At 46.6% G+C, this 15,784-nt stretch overlaps 1 protein-coding gene across 1 annotated transcript in view; it reads right to left on the bottom strand.

Moving 5' to 3' along the window:
- Nucleotides 1–488: 488 nt before the first annotated feature.
- Nucleotides 489–15,784, bottom strand: part of LOC142435892 (thyrotropin-releasing hormone-degrading ectoenzyme-like) — a 373,691-nt gene continuing 358,395 nt past the window's right edge. The window contains exon 8 of the mRNA XM_075539940.1: nt 489–547. The gene's annotated coding sequence lies outside the window, so the exon portion shown is untranslated. The remainder of the gene's footprint in view (nt 548–15,784) is intronic.

Raw genomic sequence — 15,784 nt, 5'->3', positions numbered from 1 at the left:
ACTGCAGCAGCTCTGGGGCGAGCTGAGGGCCAACTGTAGGAGGAAAGAGACCACGCTCCAGGAGGCCTGCAAGGTGGGACTGTGCACGCCCTGGGCCAGGTTGGATGGGACCCCAGGTTGCCCAGTGCCCACTGCTCACCCCACGTCCTGCCCCAGGCCCTGCATACGGGGGAGCATCTGGGAGCTGGAGAGCTAGCTGCATACTGTGGAGGGGGAGCTGCGAGTCCCTGGCAGTGGATAGGACTGTCCTGGGGTGGATGAGCTCCAACTGGGGGCAAACAAGACTCGTTTCAAACACCAGCTCTGTCTCCTCTAAGGGCCCGTGTACAACTGCGACAACACAACAGTGGGTCCTGCTGGGTCCCCATTAGCATCTGGGAGGAAGGCTATTTATTACAGGGAATCCTACCTTTGTCCCTTGGTGTTAATTGCAGACTCACTGGGTGACGGATTGTATCTGACACTGACACGCACCACATTTGCCGCAGCAAACACCAACACTTTGTCAAACTCCGTTTGGTATTGCTCCATCCCTCCATTATTCTCCCTAATGACAAAAATAATTAACACATTCATATAAAAGCACAGGATGAGGAAAGCTTTAATTTATGCATCTAGTTCAGGGTCATCCCTTTTATCAATTTATGACAATCTAATGAGGCTTAATTAAAAAGTAGCAGTGAAGCAATTTAGGAAACTGAGGGATTGTCACGAGTCCTGGTTGTGACAGCATGTTTTGTGCACCATGGAAGATAACAGATTTGTCTTCTGTGGTATCTCATATCCATCATCCCCAAACTACCTGCTCTTAGGGGTAGAGAGAGCGAGCTTGTCTTTGAAAAAAGTGCCTGGGTTTGGTAGCTGCTCACAGGATGGCAGGTGTAATGTATTATGAGAACTTAACAAGGCTCTGAGAAGATGGCTATTGGAAGGTCTGGCTGGAGGGCAAGGTCATGGCCCTGAAGGATTCAGGATCCAGAAGTCAAGTCAGAACTGGATGCCAGAGACTTTCTCAATCCAGCCCTCTTTGCCCCTCCCCTAAGGCCAATACATTTCTAAGGGTTATGGATTCTACTTCAGAATCTTTCTCAAACCCAGGGCCCTCTTCACCATTATTGTCTAGACCTGGTCACCTCTTGCCTTATAAATAAAAATATGGGTTTATTGTAAGTCTGGGTCTGTTAGGTTTCTCGGGTGGGAAATGTCTCGGTCCTTGGCTACACACTGGAAAGAAATTCACACCAAAGCCTGGTTGGTAATCCGAGTGGGTTTATATACATGAGAGAAGAAGGTTCCGGCGTTACACTAAACTGAACACGGGCACCCTCATCACACTGCACACCCAGCCCTGCTGAGTGGAAGGCAGAGAAGCAGCTGAAGGGAAGGGGCGGTGGTCTCCAGATTCCAGCCTTTTAAGGGCTTTCAGCTGGGAGGCGTCAATTAAGCTCTCCTGGCTTGGGCTTAGCCCGCATTGGCTTCCAACCTCCCGTAGGGGGCCCCCTAAGCATGGAGAGGAACAACCCCTTGTCTTGCTACCTAACCGGTCTACATTCCTGCATGGCTACATTGAGATGGAACTAGCCCCTTTAGACAGCCTGTGTGGTTCACCAGGAGACACGGGCCCCAGTGTTCCCTGTGACCACCTTAAACCTTAAACTACTGTTGGAGTTTATATTACCTGTGTGGGTCTGTGGGCATGGGACGTTTCCATGCCAGAGACCTGAAGTTACACAAATAGGCATCCAGAACAGAACTCATACAGGCTCTAATAAGATGCTCAGATGCTTCTCGCTAGGATGAGAATTTAACGAAGTGTATGAGCAGTTCAGATCTTGTAAGGGAGAACAGGTCAGTAGGGTATCCAGAGAAGAGAGCAAAGGTCAGGGGAAAGGGAGGGGGCCCACAGTCATCTGTGCTCTGTGTTTGGCCACATGACAAGAAACCGGGTCTCCTTGCAAAAGAAAGCAGAACAGCAAGTCCCTCAGAACTACGACATTTTTAAACATGACCTATACAACACTCGGCTCTGGGAGGCGCCTTGGAAAACCATAAAAGCCCTAAAAGAGGGGCAAGGAGGAAGCCCAAGTCTTTGATTTTCCCTGCTGTGCTTTCAGTGTTGAAGTGTCTGTGCACGGAGCCTTTGAAATTTCAGAATCAGAGAGTGGATTCACAAGCCAAGCTCCTGCTTTATTCTTCAATGCATTTTGGCCCAGCTTCTCCTTGGTGAGACATGTAACAGAAATTCTGGACTTAGGAGCCACTTGGTCCTTGGACACTAGGAGATTTCAGTGGAATCTGAAACAGGGCTCTAACCACCAGCTGGACTGGCCTAGGAAGCCCAAGTATTCAGTCTCCCAAACACCAACCTCCCGTTGCTCTTCATTTGCCTCCACCTTGTTCAGCTTTAGTTGTCTGTGGAAGCGTTTGGCACCCATCTGATGCTTCGGAACCCAGAAAGGAGGAAAGGTAAAACTGGGATTCAAATGAAACAGACTTAAGCAGGACCATAGCCAAGATGTGTCCAGGGCTCCTCGCAGCATTTGTCACCTTCATTTCCCTCTTCGGACTCAGACGTGGCAAGGTTCAGAAACAAGCTTTACCAGAAAGAACAGCTGTGAACCCAGCCTGCTTCCAAGTGAGAAAAAGCCCTTTACCCATGAGTTCCTGAGGTCAGCCCAGCCCTGTGCGTCCCCACCCCTCCCAGAGTCCCTGGCTCTCTGGCGAAGCATTAAAGCAAGTGGAAGCAGAGATTTGCTCAGAATAAAAAAATCGTTTTTCACAATAGCACGGCACGTTCTGGATGGCAATCACGGCTGCAGAAACCATATCCGTCCTCCAGTCATAATGTTGGTGCCAAATGACCACGCACATACATTGTGTGGCGAGACTCAGAGCCTATTCCATTTGTGGTCAATTGTTTCCTCCCTCTCCTTACTTTGCACTTAGGAGACATGCTCTCTGGAGGTGGTTGAGGCTTGTCTTGTCACCAATAATCATCTCCTACACCTTCCTTTACAGTCACTAATTTGATGTGTTCACTCAAAGAAATGCCAATAATATGAGGTTTCAGAGGAGAGCTCCTAGAGCTCCCCCAGACAACAAGGAGGCCGAGTGTCACCGTCATTATCCTGAGCTGGGAGGGGGCACAAGTGTTCCGGAAGCTGGGGATCCGTCACTGCCTGCCCACCGCACAGACAGAGCAGGTGCTGGTTATAATTGCTTCTAGACGTCCTGCCATGCTGAGTTGAAAGTCAAACCCGTAAACGCTGCCTGACTACAATAAAACTGGAGTACACAGACATTTCTGCATCATTGCTGGGTGAAAATATACTGAGTGGAGTTGGATGAGATGGCAGCAAGTGCCTAAGGAGGGGATGCTGTGGGAACACCAACAAGATGACTGTCAGTCGCCGTTTTCTCTTCTCGTCTGCTTCCCCCCCCCCTATATTTCAGGACCAAAAGACATGACAAATATGTAAGGAAACAAATTTGTTCATTTTTAGAGGAGTCTCCCACCCCACCCCATCCCTTCTGGCCTCCTTTGAGCAAGTCAGTAGAACTTTTTTTTTTTTTAAACCTGGCTTCTACTATGGCACTTTCCGGAGTTGCTATGTGGCTGTGTTTAAAAGTCGCCTTTGGGATCCAGAGCACAATCCTTGTCACAAAGGCATTCTCCCAGTCCCAAATAGCAATGCGACCTCATTTCAGAATGTTGTTCTTATTTCTGTAGACCCAGAAAGGAGTTCAAGCTGTTGTACTTGACCGTGGTTGTCGAGTCAGCTTCTCATGGGCACCTCATGGGAAGCGGAGCAAACTATGCCAGTCTGTGCTATCACCAGGGCTGGGAGGGGAAGCCAACCGTGGCGGGCCATAGGTCAATGTGTGAATGGAGATAATCAGGTCTTTCGTCCTTATTCTATTTCAGTCTGGAAACATCACTGAAGCCTGCTCAGTGTCATAGCAACACACAAACTTTCACTGACAGTCTGGGGCACATTGGCTGCAAATCGAACCCGGGTCTTCCCGGTGAAAGACAATGAGAGATCTACCACTGAAGCACCATGGCCCTCACCTCAAACCAGGGCAGTCATTTCCCACAGATCTACCAGAGTTCAAACCAGACCACAATGCAGGATGACTGAGATTGCCACCAGAATCTGATACTGATGCAGAAAAAAACCTAACTACCATTTTATTGACTCCCACTCATACCGGCCCAATAGGACAAAGAACTGCCCCTTTGGGGTTTTGAGACTTTAAATCCTTACAGTAGCGGTTCTCAACCTGTGGGTCGCGACCCCTCTGGGGATCAAATAACCCTTTCACAGGGGTCAACCAATTCATAATAATACCAAAATTACAGTTATGAAGTAGCAATGAAAATAATTTTATGGTTGCAGGTGTCCACAACATGAAATGTATTAAAGGGTGGGGGCATTATGAAGGTTGAGAACCACTGCCTTACAGAAATAGACAACCTCATATTTCTCCCACGGACGGGCTAGTCAGTTCAAACCCCCGACCTTGCGATTAGCAGCTTAATGCACAGTCCACTACACCACCTGGGCTCCTAATTCTATAATAAGAGATACTATTGTTAGATCTCTCCTGGGAGAGATATACTCAGGCCTTGGCTTCGCGCGAGAAAGAATTCACTTCGAAGCCTGGATTGTGATCCAAGTGAGTTTTTTGAGAGAAGAAGTTTCAGGTTTACACAGGCACCTCAGGGCCCCTCACGGGGCACAGCCTACCTAGAAGCTGCTGGAGAGAAAGTCACTCAGTGGGCTCCGGGATCCTGCCTTTTTTCTTTTTTAAAAAATCGTTTTATTAGGGGCTCATACGACTCATCACAATCCATATATACATCAATTATGTAAAGCACATTTGTACATTTATTGCCCTCGTTATTCTCAAAACATTTGCTCTCCACTTAAGCCCCTGGCATCAAGTCCTCATTTTTCCCCTCCCTCCCCGCTACCCCATCCATCAAGAAACCTTGATAATTTGTGAGTGGTGATACTGAGAGGGTTGTGGGAGGGTGGATTGGAAAGAGGGAACTGATTACAAGTATCTACATGTGACCTCCTCCCTGGGGGACGGACAACAGAAAAGTGGGCGAAGGGAGACATCGGAGCGGTCAAGATCCTGCCTTTTCAATTCCTCCATAGGGAGGCATGGTTGACGGTCATGGTCAACCCCAATGGCTGGATTGAATTCACCTGGCCCAGATGGGCCAATCCAGGTGAAATGCCCACCTAGGTGTACCACCCCTTCCTGGCCGGAAGTTTGAACCTGAGCATATGTAATGGATGACCCAGTCCCTATGCTAAACCACCTAATAGTATTTGCAAGATGCCAAGCACCATTCTAAGCTTTTTGTGTATAATAATTCAATTATTCCACTTAACAAGCCTATGTGTGGACTCTATTCTGGCCTCATTTTACAAATGAAAAATCAGTGGCACAGGATGATAAAGTCATGAGCCTAGGACCACACAGTGAGGAAGTGGGAAGGAGATATTTGGACCCAGGCTGCAGAGTCCATGCCTTGGGTGCCTACAGCTGCCATGTAGGACACAGAAAAGCATGGAGCAGACTCGGCGTAAGACATTAGGGAGTTGGGAGGACTGTAGCATGAATGTATGTGCTATGACTTCATGAGAGTAGCTGCTACTCAGATCCAGAAGAGAATACAAGCCTTTTGCAAAAATTATTTTTGCCAAGAGAGGGTGGAAAACTGCATCTTGTGCGAAATCCCCCCAACCTGCACATATGCATAGCTATTTCAGAAGGTTCCAAACAATGTGTGCTGTGCGGCAAACCAAACTGAGCTCAGGGGGAGCTGGTCTGTGGGTTATGTTTGCCAGAAAGTGAGCAGTTTGAACTCACCAGCCACCACTCCAAGGGAGAAAGAGGAGGCTTTCTGCTCCCATGGACTTACAGCCTTCGAAGTGGCAGGGAGCATTTCCATGCGTCCTATGATTAGGATCTCGGAGGGTGAGGGTGGATTTGGTTGAGAACTGTCTTCAGGGCATTTCCCAGAAGGGCTTCCTGCAGTGGCTCTGCCTTCAAGAATGTCTGATGACCTTGAGGGCAGCAAAGTCCTAAACACACTCGGGCAGTGGTTCTCAACCTTCCTAATACAGGTCCTCTTGTTGTGGTGATGCCCCCCTCCCCCAACCATTAAATGATTTTCTTGCTACTTCATTACTGTAATTTTGCTACAGTTATGAATTGGGTGAGCCCTGTGAAAGGGTCATATGACTCCCAAAGGGGTCGCAACCCACAGGTTGAGAACCAATGCACTAAGTGTTCCCCTCCCAGGCAGCCCTACCAGTGTCTGGTGTGCATAGTTCTGTGAGGTGAGAGAAATGGACTTAGTGTCTGCTTCTGGTGACAGTTGATGTGGGTGGGCTTTCTCACTATGTCAAATCCCTCTCGAGCCATTTGTCACCACAACAGAGGGAGCCATGCACAAAAAAGCAAGAAGAGGATGCAGCACAGCAGGACAGCAAGCGGAACAATGATTGAATAAGCACAATTCACTTCAATCATGAATCGGGTGCCCTTGAGATGTGAGGAAGACCCCAGTCTAGTGACATTAGATCAGGTTTAGGGATTGAGTGAAGGGACCCCTCTTGGCTCCCCTCAGCCCCTATTTTGCTTTCCCATTGACCCTGACCCTTGCATCGTGATTTGTCCTTATTTCAGCATGATGGTTGGTTTCATAACCACGGCATATGGGAATGTGTTAGTCGATAGGTTATACAGGCACAGCCTCTGGAATGGGTAAGTGAGGAGGCGATTTGGGCTCGCTCATGCAGACCTCTAGTTGTCCTTGACATGACTGGTAGAATGGATCATGTGAAGTGATTTGAGATCGGCGTTGAGATCTGATAGGTCATGCAGACTTCTAGCTGATCCTGGCAGTACCCTATTTTAAGGAAACAGAATGTTTGGCGTTTAAGTCGTATTTGAGCTTAAATTTTGAGCAATAGGCTGTGGCTCACAGTTAGAGTCTATGTGGAGACCCTACATCCATTTTGAGGGGCCACAGATTCAGCCACCATTGAGTTCTTTCCTACTGCTGACTGGCAGTGGAAAGTTTGTCCCTCAGGCAGTGTGCTTGCGTCCACTCCCCGGGCCAGACTCAACGATATATGGTAGTGTGCACATCGTAATGAAGGTCCCGCTCATGCTCTCACAGGCCCTCCTGAATCCATGAATTGATCTGTCTTCAGTCACAATTTTGTGACAAAGTTGTTTGTTTTCTATGTCTTATTTAAGTTTTCAGGAGCCCAGGTGGTAATGCTGGATAGTGTTGGACTATTAAGAGCAAGGTCGCTGGTTTAAAGCCACTAGTCATTCCACAGGAAAAAGATGAGGTTATTGCTCCCTGTAAAGGTAGCAACTTCAGGATCCCTACACAGAGTCACTATGAGTCAGAGTCAGCAGGACAGAATGGGTGTCATTTTATTTAAGTAACTGTGGCTGTGGGTCCTTCTGACACCATTGTGGCCTCATGCGGATGCTCTCCTTCATCCAGAACAGCGGTTTGGGCGTTTTTCTTGTGTAAAACTTAGCAAAGGAGTTCCTAATAAAATATAGTTGAATTGGGAGTCTTTTCCCTCTAAAAACAAAGTAAATACATAAATAGAAACGAGACTATGGTACTAATAACCAGTTGGAGAGTTGAGAGAGCTGAACTCTCAATCCTGATAGAAACCCATTGTGACTGAGCACCTGCTCAAGGTCATACACAGCCTATGAGGTTGAGCCTGTGTGTTGGGGAGTGATTGTGTACATAAAGTTAACAATTTATCTTTCTAAAGATTTTGTCTAAAACTTACTTTAAATAATAAGTTTTCCCCTGGGCTAGGTAAAGTTCAGGGAGTTTAACCCCCTAGTATCCACCCCCTCTCAGCATTCATCATGTTAGGCCAGAGGAGGCAAATCACACCCACTACCCAGGGAGCACTGCTTCCAAAAGCACATTGCCTGTGCCGGGGCAGAGGGGAGGTACCCGGACCAGAAATGCTGACAGAGTGGAACCAGAGAGCTCAGCCCCCAGCTTCCCAAGGGAGCAGATGTGATGGTTCACTTCTGGATGAATATGTTTAAGCAAAGGCCAAGGGCATGACTTGGGCAGCACAAAAAGCAGATGTGCAGAGGTTGTTTACTGCATTCCAGAAGTTCACACACTCTCCGGAGGCTCCTTGGCTGAATGGCAGGAAGTCATTGGTGGCTTCCACCTTCAATCCCAAAAGGTCACTGCCGTCCACTGGATTCCAACCACAGTGACCCTATATGGAGTTTTCAAGACTGTAAATCTTCATGGGAGCCAGCAGTCTCATTGTCCCCCTTGGGACAGGGAGCTTGCAGCCCGTTTTGCCACCAGGGCTCCTTCCTCTCTAATTCTGGATCCAGTCCCTCCGAATATCCTGCCCTGCCCTTGTCTAGGCTTCTTAAATGCGTTCCACGCAGCTTATGTTAGTCTGGGTGCATTCGAGAAACAAATCCACAGAAACACATATGTATAAGAGAGTTGTATGTAAAGGGTGAGTGCACATCAAGAAAACATGCTCGTATGTGCTTATGCACCCGCTTTGTCGGGGTAGGCTGGTGTGCTTTTTCCATGTGGGCTTTGTTGTTTCTTAGCTAGATGGCCCCCTGTTTATCTTCCAGCCTTTAAGACCCCAGATGCTATATCCTTTGATAGCCGGGCACCATGGTGCTTAACTACTACACCACCAGGGTTCATTAGCATGTGACTTATCTCCTGTCATTCACACTAGATGCTCAAAATAGCAGGAGAACAGGTTTCTCCTTTGTGGCCACACCAGGTACTGACAGAACCAAGAACAGAGACACAGTTATATATCTTGACTATCATTTGCATATTATATGCCAGGAATCCCTAGGAAGTGTCTTGGAATTGTTCTACTCTGGTTCAAATTTCACACACCCTCCCAGTTTCCATACTGACTCTGCCAAAACCCTAGTAACTGATTTGCACCTCCTATCAACTTGGAGAAAACACCCTATGCCAGATATAGAAGTGGACATACTTGGTACCCAGAAAACCTGTTCTGTGTTTTGAGGGCGGCTCAGCAAACACCCTATGTCAGACATAGAAGTGGACACACTTGGTACCCAGAAAACCTGTTCAGTGTTTTGAGGGCGGCTCAGCAAACAAAATGGGCACAGTGATTAAGCATTCAGCTGCTAACACAACGGTCAACACTGTAGTGGTTCTGAAAGAGAAGGACATGGTAGTTGGACCCCCAAAAGAGTTACAAACTTGGAAACCCTACGGGTATTTGTATAGGGTCGCTATGTGTTCCAATTGAGATGATTGTCATAGGTTGGGTTTGGTTTAACCCGTCTTACTGAGGAGACTCCTTCTTTACACGCGATCAGTTACTTTAGAGGAAAAAGACATGCCTGTCCCAGAACAATCCAAGGACTGGTAAAGGCAACACCCACAAAGACACTCCCTCTGTCTGCCTAACTCTAAAATGCTGCCCATAAAACACTCTGCCTGGTAATATGTGGGCAGCACACTGGGGAGGTGCAGCAAATGTGTGTTGAATGTATGAGGCCATTTCATAGTTTGGTTGCACGATCAGGGTGTCTGTCATAAAGCCCATCTCTTTGACTCCACCTCTCAGCAGAGATGAACATATGCTTCCCATTTTTTTCTCGGCAATGTCCTTGTCAAATAAAAGTTCCTTGTAGATCAGTAACTTGCCACAGAGCAAAAGATATGGGAAGAGGCTCATCTTTCTCCTGGCTATGAAATAGAATGGCAAGCCCCTCCCTTCAACACACACACACACACACACACACATGCACGCACGCACACACACGCGTGCACACACACCCCTGCCTTAAAACTACATTTGGTTGATTAGCAAACAAAGCTCTACAACCCAAATATGTGTTTTTCTTCTCCAGAGGAATGACGGACTTACATACCCTGCATTGTCTTTTTTTAATGGAATTGCCCCAGTTCTCCTCACCTTTCCTTAGATAGTGCAGTGAACTATTAGATGACTGCAGGTATTTAAAACTAGTACTGATTTCCAGTTTGTGTCACCTTTGGCTTTGAGCACCCTCCACTTCTCTAGTAAGCTTTCCATTGCTTTGGGGAAATTTTCTCTCTCTGAATTTATTATGTGAGGGGGGTAGGGTAATAATCAATGTGCCTATGGAGGACTACCCTTCATGACCTAAACTCATTAAGGGGCAGTGCCTGATGGAGCATCAGGTTGGAGGAAGGCTTATTAACAACCTGCATTATACAGATGACACAATTTTGCTGAAAATGAGAAGGACTTGATTCACTTGCTGATGAAGATGAAGGATTAAAGCCTTCAGTTTGGATTATGACTCATTGTAAAGAAAGCCCAGACCCTCACTACTGGACCTATTGATAACATCATGATAAATGGAGGAAAGATCGAAATTGTCAAGGATTTTGTCTTGCTTGAATCCACAATCAATTCTCATGGAAGCAGCAGAGAAGAGAACAAATGATACATTTCACTAGTCAAATCTGCTACACGAGACCTCTTTAAAGTGTTGAAAAGCAAGACATTACTTTGAGGACTGGGGCGGGTTGACCCCCTTGCTCATGTACCCTTGGTAATTTATACATTGTTATTTTGTCATATCTTGCCCTATCCCGAGTCTCCCTTCCCCCCCTTCTCTGCTGTCCATCTCCCAGGGAGGAGGTCACATGTGGATCCTCATAATCAGTTCCCCCTTTCCAACCCACTCACCCTCCACTCTCCCAGCATCGCCTCTCTGACTCACCCATCTCCTCTTCTAAACCCCTCTATGAGGGGATCTCCAGTGGCCATAGGGCCTCATTTATATTACAAAAGAACTCCCTTCTTTTCAAACAGGATCATGTCCACCAAGGTTCAATTTCTCACATATTTTGAGGGGGCTACAGATCAATCCATAATGGTTCTTTTGGGTAGCTGTAACACATGGCTACCAATCGAGTGACTTAAACAGCAGGCATTTGTTCTCTCACTTTTCTGAAGGGCAAAGGGTTAAAATTAAGGTGTGGGCAAGATTCATTCCTTCTGAGAGCTCTGAAGGAGAATCAAAGTAGCCTCTCTATGCTTCTGGTCACTGCTGCTAATCCTTGATATTTCTTGGCTTATAGATGCACTGATCCAATCTCTGCCAGTGTCTTCACACGGGGTCTCTTTGTGCCCACTCCTCTTCTTATAAGAATACACCAATCAGTGCATGTAGCATCCATCTGAAATCTAAACCCAGAAAGATGGAGCTCTTGAAATCCTTAACTAAGCACATCTGCCAATACCTCCTCTCCAAGTAAGGCCATAGCCTCAGGTTCCATGTGAACATGAATGGGTGTGTGTGAATGTGATTTAATGTACTGCAGAGGGCACGCTTTGGCCTCAGGAGGAGTGTTTCGCCAGTACCTGCTTCACAGCCCTGAGATTGCCCAGGCATTTGCCACATTTTCTTGTCTTCCCACCATTTATCCACCATTAGGCCTTTTTCCCTAAGTTAGTCAAGTGTCAGTTTCTGTCACTTGTGATCATGACCCTCCCTCCCGCCCAGGTCACAAATTTAAACTGATACAGGCAGTTTCTTTAATGAGCACTATGTTATCCTGACTAGCAAGCATTGCTAAGGAGGGAGGATGAATCAGCGAGAACCCGCTTGCTTCATCTAGCTTCGGGGAAGTCCACAGAGGATTGATCCCTGAGCCACTAACGAATTTTGCAACTGTCACAGAACAATGCAAATAAGTAAGATCCACATCTGCTGAACACCATCATGAGGTCAAACTGTGTGTAAATAAATGCCTGTTTCACGGAGTGAGTAAATCCAAAGGTAAGGAGTGACAGGGCTTTGTTGGCATAAACCCAGCAAGGCATTATGGGTCGGATATTAATTAACTCATGCTCCTGGGCCTCACAGAGCCCCAGCTCAACTACTTCAGCTTGTTGACAAACAAGCACCACCCGGAGAGAGCACTACCATTTTGATGAACAGGGTTGGTTGGGGATGATGCTTCCTAACTTGCATTTTAATACAAATTTGATGCTTCATCTGAGCAATGTGGAAAGTGCATTCAGATAAAGAGAGGGACAAACATCAAGTGACCAGAGGATGAAACTTCTATCTAATCTGTGCCCACTGGAATTGCTTCGTGGGAAGGTATTTTTTGGTGGTGTGGGTTGATCCCCTACCCTGCTCCAAGCCTTCCTCCTCATGCCCACCCCCACCCCAGCATACATCCTACTGGGAGAATGTCTCTGAATAATGAAGTTTTAATAAATGAAGCTTTAATGAGCCTGATAGTCTGCCTAAGACCCCTTCAAACTGTAGTCTTTCATTTGTATTCTTCCATCCTTTTTGAAGAAATGAACCTGATGGCAGGTAGTATGTTTCCTTTCCAGGATGAGCTGATAGAGCCTCTCGCTGCTGCAGTGGGAGGTGAAACATTAAAAGGCCCTCTGTGGCCATGAGACATGCCCACTCTCCAAGAGACACTGGGCAGGTTTGCTGAAGCTCCTCAGAATAGACTAGTGGCCCTGGTCCACCCATCTCAACCAACCCAGTCCTCATTTGCACTGCATTCCCACTCTGAGCTCCAACTGCATGCTTCATTTGAGGATGACAAAGCCTCTATTGTCTGAGAAGATGCGTAGACATATGAACTAATCAATGCTCCCCCTGTCCCCGGGGAGTGTGAAATTCTCCCGTTATGACCCACCAGCTTCCCTGGAAATTCCTGTCTTAACTCAGGCACTTAATATCATTGGCGTCTCTGCTTCCTTCCTTCTTGCACAGCCCCCAGGCATTAACTGTCATCCTTCCTCTCCCTAAAATATACTTTGAATCTATTCACTTCATGCCATCCCTACTGCCCCAAGGTGTGTCTTGCATTGACTATGAAACTAGATTCTGTATCCATTTTCCAGGGCTGTCAAAACAAAGCATCGTAAATCAGGTGGCTTTTAAGAACAGTCCACCACCTGTCTATCAGTTCGTGGTGCAGTGGTAGCAAGAGTGTTGCTGTGAAATTTGAAGCCGTGCCGCCAATATGACAATCCCCAGAAGGGTCAGCAATGATGGGCAGGCTTCAGTGGAACCTCGAACCCTGTGGTGCTCAACCTTCCTTTAATATAATTCCTCATGTTGTGGTGACCCCCAACCATAAAATCATTTTCCTTGCTACTTCATAACTGTAATTTTGCTACTGCCATGAATCGGGAGACTCGTGTTAAAAGGTCACTGGACCCCAAAAGGGGTCACAACCCACAGATTGAGAACCACTGCTCTAGCCTAAGGCAGACTAGGAAGAAAGACCTGGTGATCTACTTCCAAATATTAACAAATGAAAGCCTTATGGGTCACAACAAAATATGGTCCTATAGAGTGCTGGAAGATGAGCCACTGACCTGCACACAACAGCTACAAAAATGGACTCAAACACACCAACAAAGGCCTGCTGAACTCCAAAGTCCTAACAAACCCACTGCCCTCAAGTCCATGCCAACTCATAGCGGCCCTATAGGACAGGGGCGATCTGTGTATTAGTCTGGGTATGCTAGAGAAAACTCGAGGGAGACTCATGTGTATGACAGAGAGTTGGTGGTTTTTAAAAATCATTTCCCTATTATTTAATCATTATATTAGGGATTCATACAACTCTTATCACAATCCACAAATTCATCCATTATAAAGCACATTTATACATTCATTGCCCTCATCATTGTCAAACATTTGCTCTCCACATAAGCCCCTGGCACCTGCTCCTCATTTTTCTCCTCCCTCCCCACACCCCCCTCCTTATGAACCCTTGATAATTTTATTGGGGGCTCATACAACTCTTATCACAGTCATTCCATCCATCCATCCATCCATCCATCCATCCATCCATCCATCCATCCATCCACCCATTGTGTGTCAAGTACATTTGTACATGTGTTGCCCTCATCATTCTCAAAACATTTGCTTTCTACTTGAGCCCTTGGTATCACCTCCTCATTTCCCCACTTCCATCCTCCCCCTCCCTCCCTCATAATTCCTTGATAATGTACAAATTATTTTGTCATCTCTTACATGTCAAACATCTCACTTCCCCCACTTTTCTGTTGTCCATCCCCCAGGGCAGAGGTTTTATGTAGATTCTTGTAATCGGTTCACCCTTTCTACCCCACCTTCCCTCCACCCTCCTGGTATTGCCACTCTCACCACTGGTCCTGAAGGCGTGGATTCCCTGTGTTTCCAGCTCCTGTCTGTACCAGAGTACATGTTCTGGTCTAATTCTACCTTATAAATCCAGAGAGATAGTTTTATAACAAACAGTAATTGTACATTAAGCAAACATCCCAGCCCAGTGCAGATCAAATCCATAAGTCTGATATTAGCCCATATGTCTGATACCAATCTATAAATTCCTTTTCAGACCCATAAAACATGTGCAGTGATGCTGAATGCAGGATAATCACAGGCCAATGGGTGGAAAGTCTTGTGGATCCAGTGGCATTGTAAGCATCTCAGTGCTGGCAGCGATCTCTCTGAGGCTTCTTTGGCTTCAGAGGTCTGGTCGCATCCATTTGGCTTGCCTTCTGCAACGTCTCCCAAGGAGTAGCAGAGAGAGAGAGAGAGAGAGAGAGAGGTGTCTTCCACCTCCAAGGAGGAAGTACCAGATTTCTCAGAGTTCTCAGGAGAAGGCTATGCCCACATAAAAATCTCACTGACTATCTCCAGATTGGCAGCCTACACTCCACGCCTACACTCCTAATCCTTAACTTGACACAAGATTAGGTGACTACCACAGGCTCCTAATCCATAACAAGCCCATTTATTTTTTCCCTGCATACTGACACCAATCCCATACCCAAAGCTTTACCCAATGGGTAGAGATCTACTTCTAAAACATGAATATAGAAAAATCGCTTTTGCTTGAAGGATCTCAAGAAATGCTCAATGAAAACTCCATTCCTATTATCTCACCTCCCCCAAATTAGGCTTCTTCTGGGCTTTCCGTCACACCAAGATCTCTACTGCTCCAAAGTGCCAAGTTCAAAGTTCCAGTTAATCTCCCTGATCCTGAATTTTAAGAACTGTGTGTGTGGGAGGGAAGGGGTTTGGCTGTTTGTTGAACTGCTGGGTTTTGGAGCCATTTGTTATGCAACCTCATTTTGTCAATGACTGGTTAATTAATGCAGCATTCATTTGCCCTTCTTCCACATACAGCACATGGCTTGTATCTTTGGGATCACTCTTCCACCATGCTCCATCTCCATGCTTCTGCTGGCATTGACCCAATCTGCCAGCTCCAGGCCTGGCTAGTCAGGGCATGACTTTCCTCTGTCCAAAGGGACTGGGTCAGACTCAGTATGAGACTCATGCTAGGTTAATGATATCTAACCCTAAAAAATGCCCCAGAAACAATTGCCCCATTGCCAATGAGTCCATTTTGAATCATAGAAGGTCCCTGTGGGGTTTCTCAGACTGTAAATATTTATGTGAGCAGAAAGTTCCATCTTTTTCCCTATGAGGTAGCTGGTAGGGTAGCACTGCCAACCTTGCAGTTAGCAATCCAATGCTTACCTGATAGTACCACCAATGATTAGAAAGGGAATGAGCCTCTCTCTAATAGAATTCCTGAGCTTCTAGATAAAACTACAGCTGTCATCAGGAAGCCTGCGTGAAACTCAAAAGGAAACAGCACTGAAAGGAAAAGGTTCAAACTCTGATGGTATCAACTGAGTGCCAGAAC

The sequence above is a fragment of the Tenrec ecaudatus genome (assembly GCF_050624435.1).
Source record: "Tenrec ecaudatus isolate mTenEca1 chromosome 6 unlocalized genomic scaffold, mTenEca1.hap1 SUPER_6_unloc_1, whole genome shotgun sequence".
Taxonomy (NCBI): domain Eukaryota; kingdom Metazoa; phylum Chordata; class Mammalia; order Afrosoricida; family Tenrecidae; genus Tenrec; species Tenrec ecaudatus.
Note: the sequence above shows the minus strand (reverse complement) of the source record. Positions and strands in the feature narration are given on the sequence as shown.